Source organism: Lissotriton helveticus, chromosome 6 (genome assembly GCF_964261635.1).
Source record: "Lissotriton helveticus chromosome 6, aLisHel1.1, whole genome shotgun sequence".
NCBI lineage: Eukaryota > Metazoa > Chordata > Amphibia > Caudata > Salamandridae > Lissotriton > Lissotriton helveticus.
This window is the reverse complement of record NC_136067.1, coordinates 608985211-609001943: the sequence shown is the minus strand read 5'-3', so window position 1 is coordinate 609001943 and position 16733 is coordinate 608985211.

The window sequence follows — 16733 nt, the reverse complement described above, 5'->3', positions numbered from 1 at the left end:
ACCCCAACCTAAGGCTGAGCCTAAGTCCATGACTCTCAGCAATGCAGCCAGTACAGTCATGGTGACAAGCAGTGAGTCTGAATTAGATTTGTCATAGCTGCAAAGTACCCAATCATCGTTGGAAAGTAGGCAGCAGGAGCCTCAGCCAGCATTTTTTTTACAGAAGGTTGAGTTTACTGCTGAGAAATATGTTGCTCTTCAGCCATTAGCTTCACAATCAATAGCAAGAAAAGGAAAGGGTACTCCACTATCTTTTCCAAGCTCCTCTTCTGATGATTTGGACATGGATCAGACCCCGGATGAGCCCGAGGCCCACCTTCAAAGACGAGAAAAAAGGACAGTTCCTGAAAGCTTTAGAATTATGGAAAGTGAAAATGATGATAATGAGTCAGTTACTGTTACCATGGAGGGTGGCTCGGAGGAAAACCAGATGACCCCTCTTATTCAACCTCTTCTGAAATTGGCAGTGACACTCTGAAAAAGTTATCCACCCCAGTTTGGGACTTTTTTATGAGTAGCAAGCAGAAGGGTAACATTGCAGTATGCACCATATTCCACATGAGCGTTCATCGAGATAAGCCAGGTATGTACAATGATACTGGAGGCTAAACTACCCATCTGAAAAAAACATCACCCAATCTAGTGAGATGAGCATTTTAAAAGATAGCTGGTGGTGATGGTGATGAGAGAGGAGAAGCACCTCAATTCACAGTGATAGAAGAAGGTGGTCAAGAGGAAAAAGAAAAATGTAATGCGCCAAAGCAGCTCTCTCGCCTGTAGTGTGCCAGCATGCCTGCATCAGCAACATCCAAATAGGACAAGACTCAGATACAGACGCCACCGCATACAGTGATTACCGCAAGATGCTCATTGAGTCTAACACCTCCTGGTTCTCTCAGTAATTCTCCTGTGTCAGTGGTACAGCAAAAGGTAAAAATACATGCTACTACTACAGGAATGTTTAGGCAGGAGTGGCCCTATGAAAGCAACCCCCCCCCAACAGCACATTTGTACAATGGGAGTCTACCTAAAGTGTTAGCGCAGAGCCTCCTTCTCTTTTCTGTTGTGGAAGGAATGGGATTTTTGAAATAATTGTGTCAGCCATTTGACCACATTGGAAGGTTCCCAGCCAAAGCAGAGTTGATGGTACATCGCTCCATCATGATGTGCTACAACTGGTTGGCAAGCTATGCAGCATAGGGCTATTCAAACTATCCACCTGATGACAGATATGTGGACCAGTTATCAAGCAACTGATTACTTGCTTGTCACTGCACACTGGCTCTTCTTTTGTGGGGGTTAGGCAACAGCTCACAGCAGGTCTCATCATTGAAGACAGGGCATTTGGTGGCATGCAACAATAGCGATCTTTGCCATAGAGAAAATCCTGTGCAGCTGCAAACATCTTGGAAGAATTTAACAGCAAGGTGTTGGAACAGATTTGACACAGAGGTCTCAGCATTAGATTTGTTGCCATGGGCAATGGCAGTAATATAGTCAAGCCCATGAAAGATAGTGGATATTTCATCGTTCTGCTTGGTACATTGCATCAACTTGATTGTGCAGGGCTTTCTGAAAAAATAACTCATTGTTAGCAACATACTGGTCACCTGCTGCAGAATCTGCAGTCATTTCAGTTATTATTTTAAAGCAGGGAAGTGGTTGAGGATCAGTCAGCATGCTAATAGAGTTCAGGTGAAAATTTGTGTTCATTGGCCCTTTCTGGAAGCTAGCACCGGGACACTTTCGAGTAGCTGTGTGCTGTAAAAATTAAATATAACATAACATAACAGGTTAAAGCTCTCATACAGGAGGTGCTAACATGTTGGAACTCAAACTAATAGATGCTGCAACATCAGTTTGAGCAGTAAAGACTGATCACCAATTATGATGTTCAAATAGGAGGGCATGCAACTGTCAAAAGAATGGCAATGGAGGAGTCGTCAAGTGCCTGACACAATGCTACTTCCTTTTGAGGTTTTCTCACTGCAAGTCAGCAAGGAGGACAGTATGAGCCAAACAATACTCTTGTTGCATATGCTACAAACACAGTTGAAAAGAGTGGCACAAAGCCTAGCCTGTGTAAACGGAGAAGCATATGACTTGGATCAGAGCTTAATGCATCACTTTGCTGTTAATCAAAGTATACAAAGAGAGTTTGTGTCTTCCAAAGAGTAGATATACTTTGGGGAAGGGATCACACTATCTCTCATCCAAGCACAGTTCACCCCATTTCATTCTCTGCTCTCTACTACTTCTACTCTCTACTGATGAAGGGCTAAACCCAAAGATATGGGTCTAGAGATACCAGCACAACCTGCACCAACTTTGGTGAAAAACTATAGTAACTTTAAAGTAAGCGTACTGCATTTACCAGAATGCAATGGGGCACATTGTGCTGGGGTGAGATGCAGTGTGCTCCTTCCCCCTTTGTGCTTAAAAGGCTCCCTTGGGCCAATGGTATCATGAGCACACCTGGGATGCACCTGTGTGCTTGTGGAGTGGCGCTGTGACCTGTGAACACCCAGATGAATTTTTCACTGCTCTCTACTACTTCTGCTCTTTACTGATAAAGGGCTAAACCCAGAAATAAGTGTCTAGAGATAACAGCACTACCTACACCAACATTTGTGAAAACCTACAGCAACCTTGAAGTAAGTGTACTGCATTTAACAGAATGCAATGGGATTATCTGCTCTGAGATGAGATGAAGTGTGCTCCCACCCCCCTTGTGTTTAAAAGGCTCAGTTGAGCCAACAGGCTGACAAGCTCACCTGGGATGGACTTGTGTGCTTGTGGAGTAGCACTGTGACATGTGAAGACTTGGGCAACATTTCAGCAACCCAAGATGACTTCTCTCTCTGCTACTTCTGCTCTCTACTGATGACGGGCTTACCTCAGAAACACGTGTCTAAAGATAACAGCACTACCTCCATTAACTTTGGTGAAAACCTATAGCAACTTTGAAGTAAGCGTACTGCATTTAGCAGAATGCAATGGGATGATCTGTGCTGGGATGAGATGCAGTTTGCTCCCTCCCCCCTGGTGTTTAAAAGGCTCCCATGACCCAACAAGCTGACACACTCACCCGAGATGCACCTGTGTGCATGTGAACTGGTACTGTGAACTGTGAAGATTTGGGCAGCATTTCAGCAACCCAGAGGACTTTTCTCTGCTCTCTTCTACTTCTGCTCTCTACTGATGAAGAGCTCAGCCAAGAAATACATGTCTAGAGATAACAGCACTACCTGCACTGTACAAAAAAAATACTGGCCACTTTCATTCCTTGTTCAATAGGAGATGTTTCACTTTACAAGTCTTGGATTGTTGATCAAGCAAGACACCTAGAAAAAGAATGGATAGAGTTTAGGGGTCCAGGCAGAAGATGTGGAATGCATCTTTTAACCTCCACAGAGGGCAGTGCTGTTGTCCCACAGCACACCATTATCACCAGCGACACTAGCAACACCGGCAACACCACCAACAGAAGTATCCGACCGATCTACTGCAGAGGCTTTTTTTCGTGACAGGGCATAAGTTGAGTGCAGAAGCAAAGCAACAGAGGTCAAGACAGCGGCAGCACCAATGATGATCTGGATGATTCAAAAGAGGTCAACCTGGATCAAAAACCATTGGTATGGGAAGATGTGACATTGGCCAGAGTTTGGAGGGTTGGCAAGTATCTTACTTGTCCAGAAGCCAGTGTGTCTTCTGAGCATGTGTTCAGTGCAGCTGGCAGAGATGGCACAGTCAGAATGACCAGTCTCTCATATAAAGACATGGAGAGATTTAGCATGATCAAAATGAACAAACACTTCATACTACAAGATTACATTGTTCCTGATACAGCACAGTTGAAGGATGAGGAAAATTGGTCAGATTCAAGTGTGTTAGCTGCTGAATTTCTTGGCAAACCCCCTGAGTTTGACGATGAACTTTTCTTCCCTGACTAAGTAGCTCACGACAGAACTTGCAGGTTTCGTTGAACTGCTTTGAGATAAAAAATATATAGAAGAGCATTTAAGGGGCCTGATTGACAAAAGGCCTCCGCACTCGTGGCAGAGGCCCAACTTTTGTGAGGGAGTGTCCGCATTCAGGGTGGAATCTTTACAATGAGCATTTTCAACCTGGAGATTTTGTCTAGAGTTGTGAAGCATGCCCTTGGTGACTGGCTTACGCTGACCATTTAGCCACATGTATGGGGTACACCAGTGTGCAAACAATAAGGAAATGAAGACAATGCCTCCCATCCCTAAGCTTATTTTTTTCATTCCCTAGCTGGACTGCCAATAATTGCCATTAATTATATGACTGCCATGAGTGTATCACTTCTAAGGCAAAAAAGATACAATAGATAAATGTTCACCGCACTTGAAAAAGGTAACTGTTTCCCTAATGAGTCATTTATTGAGTGATTGATGATTTAAGTGGCAACTCGGAGGATATTATAACGCATTTCTAAACTTGATTTGTATTTTTTCTGGGGCCTGGTGAATGATTCTGCCTTTATTCTTGCCTTGCTTTTACTTTCCCTATAATTACTTACATTGTTCCTTTGTGCACTTCTTTAATTTTCAGGTTCTTCTGAGACCAGTCAGTAGTTACCAAGACTACACAAAATGCTCAAAATATTATTCTTCTCTTGTTCATCAACACTACACTACTTGCTTGAAAAAAAGTAATAATATTAGAATTATTAGAACAGAACAGAATCAAGTACAAGAAAATGCCCGTGCCCATGTGGACCACATGGTGCCGTTCACACTGATTTTTCAGCCTGGAATGTGCTACTGGACTGAAAATGCAGTGTGAACATGCAGACGAGCGTTCCTGTATTCGTTCTCGATGTACCCTAGAATCTCATGGAATTATTTTGGAACTCTGCAGAATTCCACAGATGAAAACTTTGAGAGTTCTGCCCAGGCCTAGAAACATTCTAGCAGAATTTCTCAAAGGCCCAGAATGAACGCTAATGACATCTGATCAAGTGGTACGACCGTATAAACTGTATCCAAAAAGGTGGTTCCATCCTCGCCTTGGCAAGGGAACAATCAACATTACTATATAGGCAAGTAGTGTGCATAACTCTCCTCAACAACCTACGGTGATGAACCCCACCCTATATGGATGGACATATTCCCATCCTTTCTTTTTTCTCTTTCAGCATTTATTTAATCATGCACATGTTCAATACATGACCGGACACTGGGATTTGGGGTAATTGTTTTATGTTTTTGTTTGTGGACACACAGGATCATTCTACTAACTGTGGTCAGGGACCAGCCTTGCACGAAGACCTCAGGTCTGGTTTGCATGTAGAATGCAGAAATGCAGATTCTACCAAGAAATTCCTGTCACACTTGAGAAAGTCGATTAGTATGAATATTGCTGTATAATATCATATTGTTATATTATCAGCATACCCCCTCCTACTACTTCATTCTTTAGAGAAAATAAAGAGCTTAATGTAAAATGTGTGTCTTCTGAATAAAGAACTTTCCTTCTTTATAATGAAAGGAAACTGAGGAGTATTCTACTTCCATGTGTCTCTACTACAGTGCAAGCTAGCATGTGCTTTTAAGAAACAAGTGATAAACTTATATGTCACTAGCATTATTTTATTTGTACAGGAATCAATCATCTTTGGCACATTTAAGTTGCTTCATATGAAAAATGTAAGGTAACCCTGGGAGGAATCCGCTATTAATCCATTCTTAGTTTCTACGTCCTGCCATCCATTCACTGTAAGGGTAAAACTTTTGATATATGTCTCTAAAATGTGATTCTGATCAGTCACTTACACTCCTGTGATTGTTCAGTACAACTCAGCACTATATACCAGACACCCACCATGCACCACGCACCCAACAGATCCCCTGCCGCAGCTGGAGCAAAATCACGAAGACCAGCTAAACACCGCCCTCGCCAGAAGCCCACCCACTGACCCTTCTAACCCAGACGCCAACATCTAAGATGCTGGATCGATGACTGCGCCTCGCCCTGGTCAAGAATACCTCCAACAGACGCAACAACAAGAATGCCAGATGGTTCACCACGGACCTCCAGACCTCCAAACAAAACTGCAGAAAACTGGAGAGGAAACGCCGCCACGAACAGACACCAGAGAACCAAATAGCGCACAAAAACGCCATGCGCCAACATCATCACCTCATCAGATTCGCCAAAAAGACCTCCTTCAAGGACCGCCTAGACAACAACGCACACAACAGCAAGGAGCTCTTCAACATTGTAAAAGAACTCCCAAACCCCAGCTCCAACACCAATGACATCCCGCTATCGCAAGACCTGTGCAACTTCCTTGCCTCCTTCTTCTACAGCAAGATCACAGACATCCACAACAGCTTCGACAACCAGACCTCCATGGAACCCAACATCACCTCAGACCCCACGGCCGCCACCCACAGTGACCCCCTGCTCACCTTGACAAACATCAACGACGACGACACCATCAAAATCACGAGCACGATCCACTCCGGCTCCACCTCAGACCCGTGCCCCTACCACATCTTCAACAAGGCCAGCGCCACCATCGCACCCTATCTTCGCAAGATCATCAACATCTCCTTCGAGACCGTGACCTTCCTGGAGAGCTGGAAACATGCCGAGATCAACGCCCTGCTCAAGAAACCCAAGGCAGACCAAAGGGACCTCAAGAACTTCTGGCCCATCTTCCTGGTTTCATTCCCGGCAAAGGTCATCGAGAAAATCGTCAACCAACAGCTGACCCGCTACCTCGAGGAGAATAACATCCTGGACCCTTTCCAGTCCGGGTTCCACAGCAATTACAGCACTGAAACGGCCCTCATCACCGCCACTGATGACATCAGGGCCCTGCTGGATAACGGCGAGACCAGGGCCCTCATCCTCCTGGACCTGTCAGCTGCCTTCGATACTGTCTGCCACCGCACACTACGCACCCGCCTCCACGTTGCAGGAGTCTGAGGCAAAGCGCTGGACTGGACCACCTCCTTCCTCTCCGACAGAACCCAGAGCGACCGCCTCCCCCCTTTCCGATCCAAAGCCTCCAATATCATCTGCGGCGTACCCCAAGGTTCTTCCCTCAGTCCGACTTTGTTCAAAATCTACATGGCCCCGCTCGCCCACGTCGCCAGACTGCACGACCTCAACATCATCTCCTACGCCGCCGATACACAACTGATCCTCTCCCTCACCAAGGACCTGCTCACCACCAAAACCAACCTCCACAAAGGAATGAAAGCCGTCACCGAATGGATGAAGAACAGCTGTCTGAAGCAGAACTCAGACAAATTGGAGGTGCTCATCCCGGCTCCACCTCCTCAGCCTGGGACGAATCCTGGTGGTGACTGCTCTGGAAGCCGCACGAACACCCACCAACAATGCACGCAACCTGGGATTCATCCTCGACTCAATACTCTCAATGACCAAGCAAGTCAACGCCATCTCATCCTCCTGTTTCAACACCCTCCCCATGCTCCGAAAGATCTACAGGTGGATCCCTACCGACACAAGAAGAACAGTCACCCAGGCCCACGCCAGCAGCAGGCTGGACTACGGAAACGCCCTCTACGCGGGAGCACCGACCAAACTGCTGAATCGAATGCAACGCATACAGAATGCCTCTGCAAGCCTGATCCTCGACATCCCTAGCCACAGCCACATCACACCCCACCTGAGAGACCTCCACTGGCTTCCCATCAACAAGAGGATTTCCTTCAAGCTCCTCACCCACACACACAAGATACTCCACAACACCGGAGCAGCATACCTCAATAGACGACTCTCCTTCTACACCCCCAACCGCAAGCTCTGCTCCGCCAACCTCTCCCTCGCCACCATGTCCTGCATCCGAAGAGCGACCACCGGCGGCAGATCTTTCTCCTACCTCGCCGTTAAGTCCGGGAACACCCTCCCCATCCTACTACGGCAGACCGAAGACCTACTAACCTTCAGGAGGTTACTCAAGACCTGGCTTTTCGAGCAGTAGTAGCACCCCCTCCCCCAGCGCCTTTAGACCCTCATGGGTGAGTAGCACACTCTACAAATGTATTGATTGATTGATTGATATACTGAAGTAATCAGTTGACTCTTCTAAATTCGGTGAATAATTTCAGAGCCTTTTGTCTCTTACAATAAGGATGACCTGAAATTACCAGCTTCCACCAGGTCTTTAGCCTCTCACCAGCTCTCTGCTTCTGCAGTTATATCTAGCTTTTACAACAAACACCAGCTACAGCATGTATTGTGGCAATCATATACATTCTGCAGCCTCTGGTTGGACCTATAATGTTTTCAGTTAAAAAAGAAGTTTATCGAGGGAAACTTCAGACATTAATACATAATACAATAAAACCAGAAATATGACATATGAACCAGTTTCAATTTACATAAGAGGAGGAAATGGTAAATAACAAGAAATGAAAAAAGCTGAGGGACATAGCTTAGTAGGAATATACAATTGGTAGAGCAATAACAATAGACATGATAAAATAGCATTAATACCAATAAGGGAAAATCGAGGAGGCTGAAGACCTTCTTGTTGCGATGGAGCGGGACCAAATGAACAGATCGCACTATTATCCAGATATTGTGTGACAGGAGACCATAAATGTAATCATTTCTTAGCAAGGGAAACGGGATAGACAAAAACAGTATCTAGTATGTGATTCTGACCTACAATGTTTTCAATAATGACTGCATGTATAACATTCACATCAGTCCAGTTGCAGGGATTCTGCCCAAAACAGAACTGTGCTCAGGATTATGGGACCTTGGTGTGTAGGGACTGAGCCATCCTGCCACCTTAGTACCCATGAGCCCAGGACCGACTAGCAATAGTGTATCAATTGCTCTCCTACTCAGTCACAGAGAAACAAGTGATTAGACACCCCAAAACACAACACTCCCAGATCTCTCAGGAATCGCGGTAACAAAATGCACCCTTTTGCTCACACTCTTGTTCTTGCCTACAATAAGATCTGACAGTGACACCAAACAGTTTAAAATATTTATTTTAACTAACGTGTCCTAACATGCAGTATGGGTGCCACAACAAGTAGGAAAATGCAAAGTACAAATGCAGTCAGTATAGCAGCTAGTCCATAAATCATGAAGGGAGATGTCATCATGAAAAGACAATAGAGCCTAATCTCCCTCCCCTAGCTAAGAAGCAGTATCATTATAGGTTAGAAGATCTCTGGACTTTGTCAGCAGACCCCATACCTTTGCCTATAGATGGTAGATCTACATCATAGGTGCTGTCTCGCTCTTCTCCCTGGAAAGGTCCCTCTCCAAGTGTGTGCTACCTATTTGTGTATTACAATAAAACCAAAGTACGTTGTCCATACAACAGCTGCATCGGCATGTTTTGTCTAAGGGCTAAGGCCTGGCCAGAACAAAATAACAAGTGGCATTGTTGTACGACCTTGCTCACAATTTCCGGTCAAACTCCCAGGATCCTGCAGAGGGTGAACTCAGCGATGAGTTCTCATGTGAAAACAGCCAAGGAAATTATTGCAAAAATAAAGTTGTGTAGTAATGTGAGCAATGCAGCGGGCAAGCTGCAGCATGCTCATGCTAACTTAGAGAAGACGACAATGTCCCCAGGGGCCATGTGACAATCACCAGTCTAGACATTCACACTAAATCAAAATAGTCTGCCCTAAAATGCTCTCCAAGTGTTAGCACACAAGACATTCACAGAGACGCTGCTCATTCTAAATTCACACACAGCATAAAAATTAAGAGTCTGTGTGGGGGAATTTTGCCACCACCCAAGATGGCTGCTTCCACATGAACTCAAGCCTGCCAGGGAGAAAGGGATGCCAATTCTCCATATGCACCACCCTGGCTTTAAGGAAATGCTAGGGAACGGCAGGTCACACACTGCAGCACACGCTGAGCCTTTCTCCGGAGCTTCCCTCCACATTTTTTGCTGCTCAAGTGGCCTTCGCTGCCCACCATTGTGGATCACCTGTAGAATAATTAGAGTCTCAATATGGGCAGCGGTGTTCACAGCACACAAATACATTCCCTGTTGTGCCCTTTTGACATTGCTTCACTTGGAGACTCAGGTTGGCATTCGCCAGCCCATCACATGGAGGTGGAAGACACCCCATGCACTGGGTAAACGTCGTTTACAAAACGGTGTTTACACCGCACGACCTTTATCACGCTGCCATTACAACGCAAGTCATTACTGCGACTTGCGCTGGATGGCACTCTTGGTTAAGGAATATTGTGATTTTGTATTCCAACACCTTCCCTACTGTTACGTGGGCTGAAGTTGAAATAGAAAATCATAATAATCCTCGATCCGCACCCACCAACGCAAGTCGTTGTAACAACTTGTGTTGTAAAATCCGCGATGTAAAGTACCGCGATCAAAATGATCGCGTTGTACTATCATACATCCATGCACTGAGTACACTGTCGGCAGGAGCTAGGTGGCCGCAAAGTCGTGAAAAGAGCTCAATCCTACCAAATCCTACCAATTACTTTTACGATTTGCATAGCACTTGCAATGCCAGATTTCTACCCCTTTTGGGTTGAGTTGCCATGGTGGCCCCCTGGTCCCCCTCCACACTGATCTCTGCCTGAGCAGTTCATAAACCCGAATTCCCTGGCATAACCACTGTCCTCAATTGGACTACAGCTGATAGGCCTCCTTTCTCCACATCTGCCTTGCTGGTGCTTACCCAGGGATCAACAGGCCTGAATACCATGTTTGTTTTAATTTCAAATTTGTTTTATTGGTTTCAAGAGCAACAGTAGACAATACATTGCAAGGGAGGCATGGTAGGCATAGAAAGCAATCAAAATAGAGAGATATACACTGTCCGATAGGCATATGGATGATCATTTGTAATGGGTATAACAAAGGTTTAGTGCCCGGATGGCAGATGTCCCTTGTAATGAAGCAATGAAATCGTAGGTAGAAAAGCCCCAACTGGAACCCCCCTCGCTCCCCCAACCACCCTCCCTGTTCCCACCCCACCCAGTGTGCCGAACATGTGGAACAAACATAGCTATAGTCGTGTAGTAGATGATACAATCACTCAGATGGTCACAAGGAGTCATGTGTATTCGCAGTGAGTCGTAGAATGTGCATGTGATCTCATTAAATTCTTTGGACAAGAGGGAAAGCAGCGGAAGCCACACCTTCTTATAAGCAGCAGTGGAGTGTGTGAGCGTGGCGTGAATACGTTCCATTCCCAAGGTAAACCCTATTGTATGTAACCAACCCGTGTGAGTGGGTCTGGTGGTGGAGCCCCAAAGGGACAAGACATGTTGTGTTGCAGCCTGCATGGCGATCCCCATCTGGCGACCTCTAAGAGATTTCAGGGGGAAGGTGAATGCATTGGGTAAGCCTAAAATGGTGTATGTCGGGAATCTGGGGATTTCGGTATAAAATGTGGAATCGATGTTGTCTAGGACTGTCTTCCAATAGTCCTGGACTTCACGACAGTCCCAGAGAAGGTGAGTCAGGGTGCCCCTTTCCCCGCAGCCCCTCCAGCATAGCGTGCTACGTGTGGGGTTACCCTTATTGAGCCGGACCCGGGTGAGGTGCCAGTATATGGCCAGCTTCGTCGCCGCCTCCCTGGATGCGGTGTTGCGAGTGGTGTGGGTTGCTCTATAATAGACATAACTCCATTCCTTGGGTGATAAGGCCCTCCCCAGTTCCGCCTCCCATCGCTTTTGGCCTGCTGTCTTGCCTGAAGGGGTGGGGGGTGTAAGTATTTTGTAGAGGTCTGTGATAAGATGTCTGTCCGAATCCTTTGTCACTAGCCATTTCTCAAAGGTCGTCATGGGCCTGCCAACTAGGGGGACGATGTCTGGATGCGTGAGCCAGTGTCTAAGTTGGAAGTATTGAAATAAGTGAGGAAAGACAACATCATAGCCCTGGATTATGTCCTTAAAAGGGAGGAAACCCTGCAGGTCGAAGAGGTGGCCGGCGGAAAGGCAACTAATGCCGCGCCATTGCGGGAAGGCCCGAGGAGTGTTGCCCGGTGGGAACTCCGGGTTTTCCAGGACAGGTGTAAGTGGAGAGGGGAAGGTGGTGAGCCCTTTCTGGACCGCAACCGCATTCCAGACCTGCATGACAGTGCGAGTAATAGGGGAACGCATAATGTAGCGCGGTCGGTGCTGTCTAGGAAGGAACGGAATTTTCCAGAGGGATGTAACAGCCATTGCCCTGTCCTGAAATAACCAGCGCTTCTCGGATTCCAGTCTGAACCATTCTACCAGATATCGAAGTTGCCCAGCCTGGAAGTACTGTAGAAGGTTGGGGACACCAAGACCCCCCTCGTCTGTGCTCCGATAGGCTAGACGTTTATGCAGGCGCGCCCGTTTGCCCTCCCAGATGAAATGATAGAAGGCAGCCTGTAGGGTCAGGATGGTGCCAGCCGGAGGGAGCACCGGGAGAGTCTGGAAAATGTACAGGATTTTAGGCAGAGCTGACATTTTAACCGCCGCAACGCGTCCAGCAGGGAGAGAGGCTGTTTGGCCCAGCGTGCAAGATCGGACCGGATTTGGGAAGAAAGGGCCGTATAGTTGAGAGTCAGCATAGATTCCGTGGAAGCGGTAAGTGTAACACACAAGTAGGGGAGGTGCGTGGCCGATGAGACTCCTCCCCCATAAGCAGGTGGAAGCGCCTGTGTTTGGGCGTTCCTGCCCAAGGGTAATATGAGGGATTTCCCCTTATTGATTTTGAAGCCGGAGACGGCTCCAAAGGATTCCAGTTCTGTCAGAAAGGCGGGGACAGAGCAGTCTGGGCGATCCAGAGCAGCGATGATATCGTCTGCGTAGAGGCCGATCACATGGGGCTCCTGACCAAAGGTCATGCCTTGGATGGCAGGGTTGTCATGGATCCTTTGCGCAAGAGCCTCTACATAAAGGGCAAATAGAAGTGGCGAAAGAGGGCAACCCTGCCTCGTGCCTCGTTGAATCTCAAAAGGGTCCGAGCGCAGACCACCCATGCGGACGCGAGCCTGAGGGCGGTGGAAGAAACTCGCTATCCAGGCCTGAAACCGATCTCCTATCCGAAAGCATTGTAGGACTTGTTGGAGGTAGGTCCAGTCCACCCGGTCGAACGCTTTCTCCGCGTCGATAGCCAGCAGCGCAGAGTCCAAGTTCTGGAAGTGGGCTTAATGAAGTATATGTTTAATGTTATCGCTGCATTGGCGATTCGGGATGAAGCCTGATTGATCAGGCTCCAGGATCCCAGGCAGACACGGACTAAGACGTGCAGTTAGGATCCCGGTAAAGATCTTCAGGTCCAGGTTAAGTAAGGAATTGGGCCGGAACGTGGAGCAGCACGTGGGTTTTTTGCCTGGTTTGGGCAGCACTATAATCTCAGCTGCCAGCATATCTGGGGGGATGGAACTTGGGCCCTCGAAGGAGTTGAAGAGCCGGGTGAGGACCGGAGCTAACAGCTGGCCAAAGGTTTTATAAAACCCGGCTGAAAAGCCGTCAGGCCCTGGGGATTTAAGAGGGCGGAGGCGAGAGATAGCAGCAAGGACTTCGTCCAGGCGGATAGGGGTGTCTAGCGAATCCACATTGTCCTGAGACAGCTCCATGACGTTCGCCGATTCTAAGTAGTCATGAACATCCTCCGACGAGACAGAGTCGGCCTTATATAGTGTAGCATAGAACGTCCTGAATGCCTCCGCGATCTGGGTCTCGCCAGAAATATCCAGACCAGAGTCATCCGTTAGGCTAGTGATTTTGGAACGCTGGGTCTTCGCCCTCAGGGCACTAGCAAGTAAGCGGTCCGTTTTGTTCCCCCCGACATAATACGAATGACGGAGGCGCAGAGCGGTGAATTCCGCTCGGTCCGTGTCAAGGCTGGCTAATTGGGCCCTAACAGCCTTCAGTTGTCTTCAGACCCGTGGAGCACTGGTACGACTATGGACCCTCTCGAGTTCGGAGACCTGAGCCGTGAGGTCATCCCTTTTCGCTTTGTGGTCCTTGGCTTCCGCCGCTGCGTTTGCAATGAGCTCGCCGCGGGCCACCGCTTTTAAGGCCCCCCAAAGGGCGGACACAGAAGTCCCGGGGGTGTCATTAATAGCCAGGTAGTCGGTGAGGCAGGTGTGTAATTGCTTGGTGACTTCCGGCCTCTGTAAGAGGGTCTCGCGCAACCGCCATGCCCCAGGAGGGGCGGGCAGACCTAGGAACCTGTTGTACCAGTTCCACAGCATCATGGTCAGACAGCACCGCTGGGGTGATGCTTACGTCTTTGAGAATGGCGAGCAGTTCAGAAGAACCTAAGTAGTGGTCCAACCTGGCTTATGTGCGGTGGACATGGGAGTAGAACGTGAAATGTGATGTGTTGGGATGAGCAGATCTCCATAGATCCACTAGTCCCCTGTCGCGTAACCAGTCCTTACCGGCAGCAGTTATGGCGCCAGTGTCCCTGTACCGATGACCCGATCTGTCCATGTTTGTGTCCATCACTAGGTTAAGGTCCCCCCCGACAAGCAGAAGAGAGGCAGGGGAGTGAAGGGCCTCGGAAATGGCATGTTTTAAAAATGTTTCCTGTCCTGAGTTCGGGGCATATAGTGAAACAATTGTAAAGCGCTGTCCCCCCAATAAGACGGTGTGTACTAACAGCCTGCCCTTAATCTCCCCCACCCTGTCCCCAACACAGCCGCGGAAGCGCTTGGAGACCAAAATAGCCACCCCCGCCTTCTTTGTTGGGAGCAAGGAATAGAATTGGTGGGGGAAAGCGTGCAAGCGCATTCTATGCCAGTCTTTAGGTAAGAGATGGGTTTCTTGCAGTAAACATATATCGGCCCGGAGTTCTCCAGGTAGGAGATCACAGCCCTCCTTTTAAACGGGTTATTCAAGCCCTTAACATTAAGAGTTAGTACCTTCAAACTAGACTCCATCATAGGAAGTCACGCGGGCCACAAGCTGTGAAAGTACAATCCCCTTGATGGAGCTGATAACGACTCGGAGAGCATGTCAGTCCCACGGGACCCCCCGGCACACTGGGTCCCTCCCGCAACCCCACCCCCAGTCACCCATCCCAACAGCACCCCCCCAAACTTCCCCACGCTAACTGACACCCACCCCCCATCTAGGACCTACCCCTCACCCCAACTGTGGTCCCCATCCCAGAACCCTCCTCCCCTCAGAACAACAACTGGAACCCCAACTTCATCATAGTCCTGGGCCTATCCAGACACAGTTCAGGCCCACAGAGTCTTCACGTGGAGGAGTGTGTGGCAGTGGAACCCCCGTTGGCTCCCCCAGTCTCCCCCTGACCTGCTAGTCCTGAAGCAGAGAAACCCCCTTGCACAGCTTCAGCCAATATCGATTCCTCAAGGCATTGCGCGGAACCTATGGGATCACTCCGATGTCGCTCTGTCCCTGGATACTTCTTGGATTGCCGCCGCCTGTTCCTGCACCATCAGCTGAGGATCCGACTTCAGGGACCTCTTGGGTCCGTTCCGGCGCCTGACTCGCTGCCAGCCATCGACTGAAGTTCGTGGGGAGGACTTGGGTGAGGGCCACCCTGCTAGATCATCTCTCTCTGAGGACTCGTCAAGAGTGATTCCCAGCAGTGTGCATGTATCCTGCAAGGATCAGAGCTGCTGCAAAGTCCCATTCAATTGGAAGATTATTCGAAAGGGATGGCCCCACGAGTAAGGAACGCCATTTTCTCGCAGGAAGGTGGTGACTGGTTTGAAAGTTTTTCTCTTCTGCAGGGTAATGGCTGAAAGATCCTGGAATAATGATACTGGGTGGCTTTGGTAGAGGAGGGGTTGTTTCTTACGGGCCTCTTGCAATATACGCTCTTTCAACGGAAAGTCTGGGAGGAACGCCAGGATGTCTGGAGGGGGAGCGGGCGCAAGACGCGCCAGGCCCACCCTGTGCGCCCTGTCAATGCGTATGGCAAAGTCTTCACTTTCTCCCAAAATGTCTCTGAATAGGCCCTGCAAGAAGAGAGTGACATCCGACCCTTCCGTTTTGAGTGGCACACCCCGGACCCTTATGTTATTCCTTCGAGATCGGTTTTCAAGATCTTCTGCGTGTGCTTGTTAATCTACCTGTTGCTCTTTGAGGCGCACCACCTCCTGCTGCAGTTGCTCCATCTCTTCGCCTCTGGAGAGGTCGGCCTCCTCCACCGCAGCCACTCATTCCCCTAGGCCGTCCACGTCCCTGCACAGTTCCGTGAACTCTCCGGTTATATCCTGTTTCAATGTCTGGAAGTCTTCCCTTAAGGTGTTAAAGAGAGTCTCTAGGAAGGATTTGGTGATGGGGGTGCCTGCATCGTCCGGCCCCGGGACGGTCTTCGCGGTCCCTGATGGTGCGGGCTTTTGTCTCCCTTGGGGGCGCCTTTCCCCAGCATGTCTGTTATCGTGCGCCCCGCTCTGGGTTGTCCCGTAGCCATGATGCCCTGAAATATCGATGCGGGGGTTCTCAAACCTTGCCCACTGCAATGGGAGCAGCTCCAATATGGGGTGACTCTGCAGCGGCCTTAGGGAGGGCCCTGCGAATGAATTTAGGCCGCCCCTCTCACTTCGCCGTGCAGGCGCCCCAGGCCAGGTCCGCAGCGCTACGTCGAGTGGTGTCTCACACCCCAGCCACAGGGCGTTCGGCCGGTTCCTCTCAGTGCTTTGAACTGTCCACACTCCCACCTCGGGGCAGCACCTCGAATGCCTCCGGCTCCAGGTCCCGCTGCCGCGCCGCCGGTCCCCGCCTCCTCCAAGCCCCAGGCCCCAGTGCAG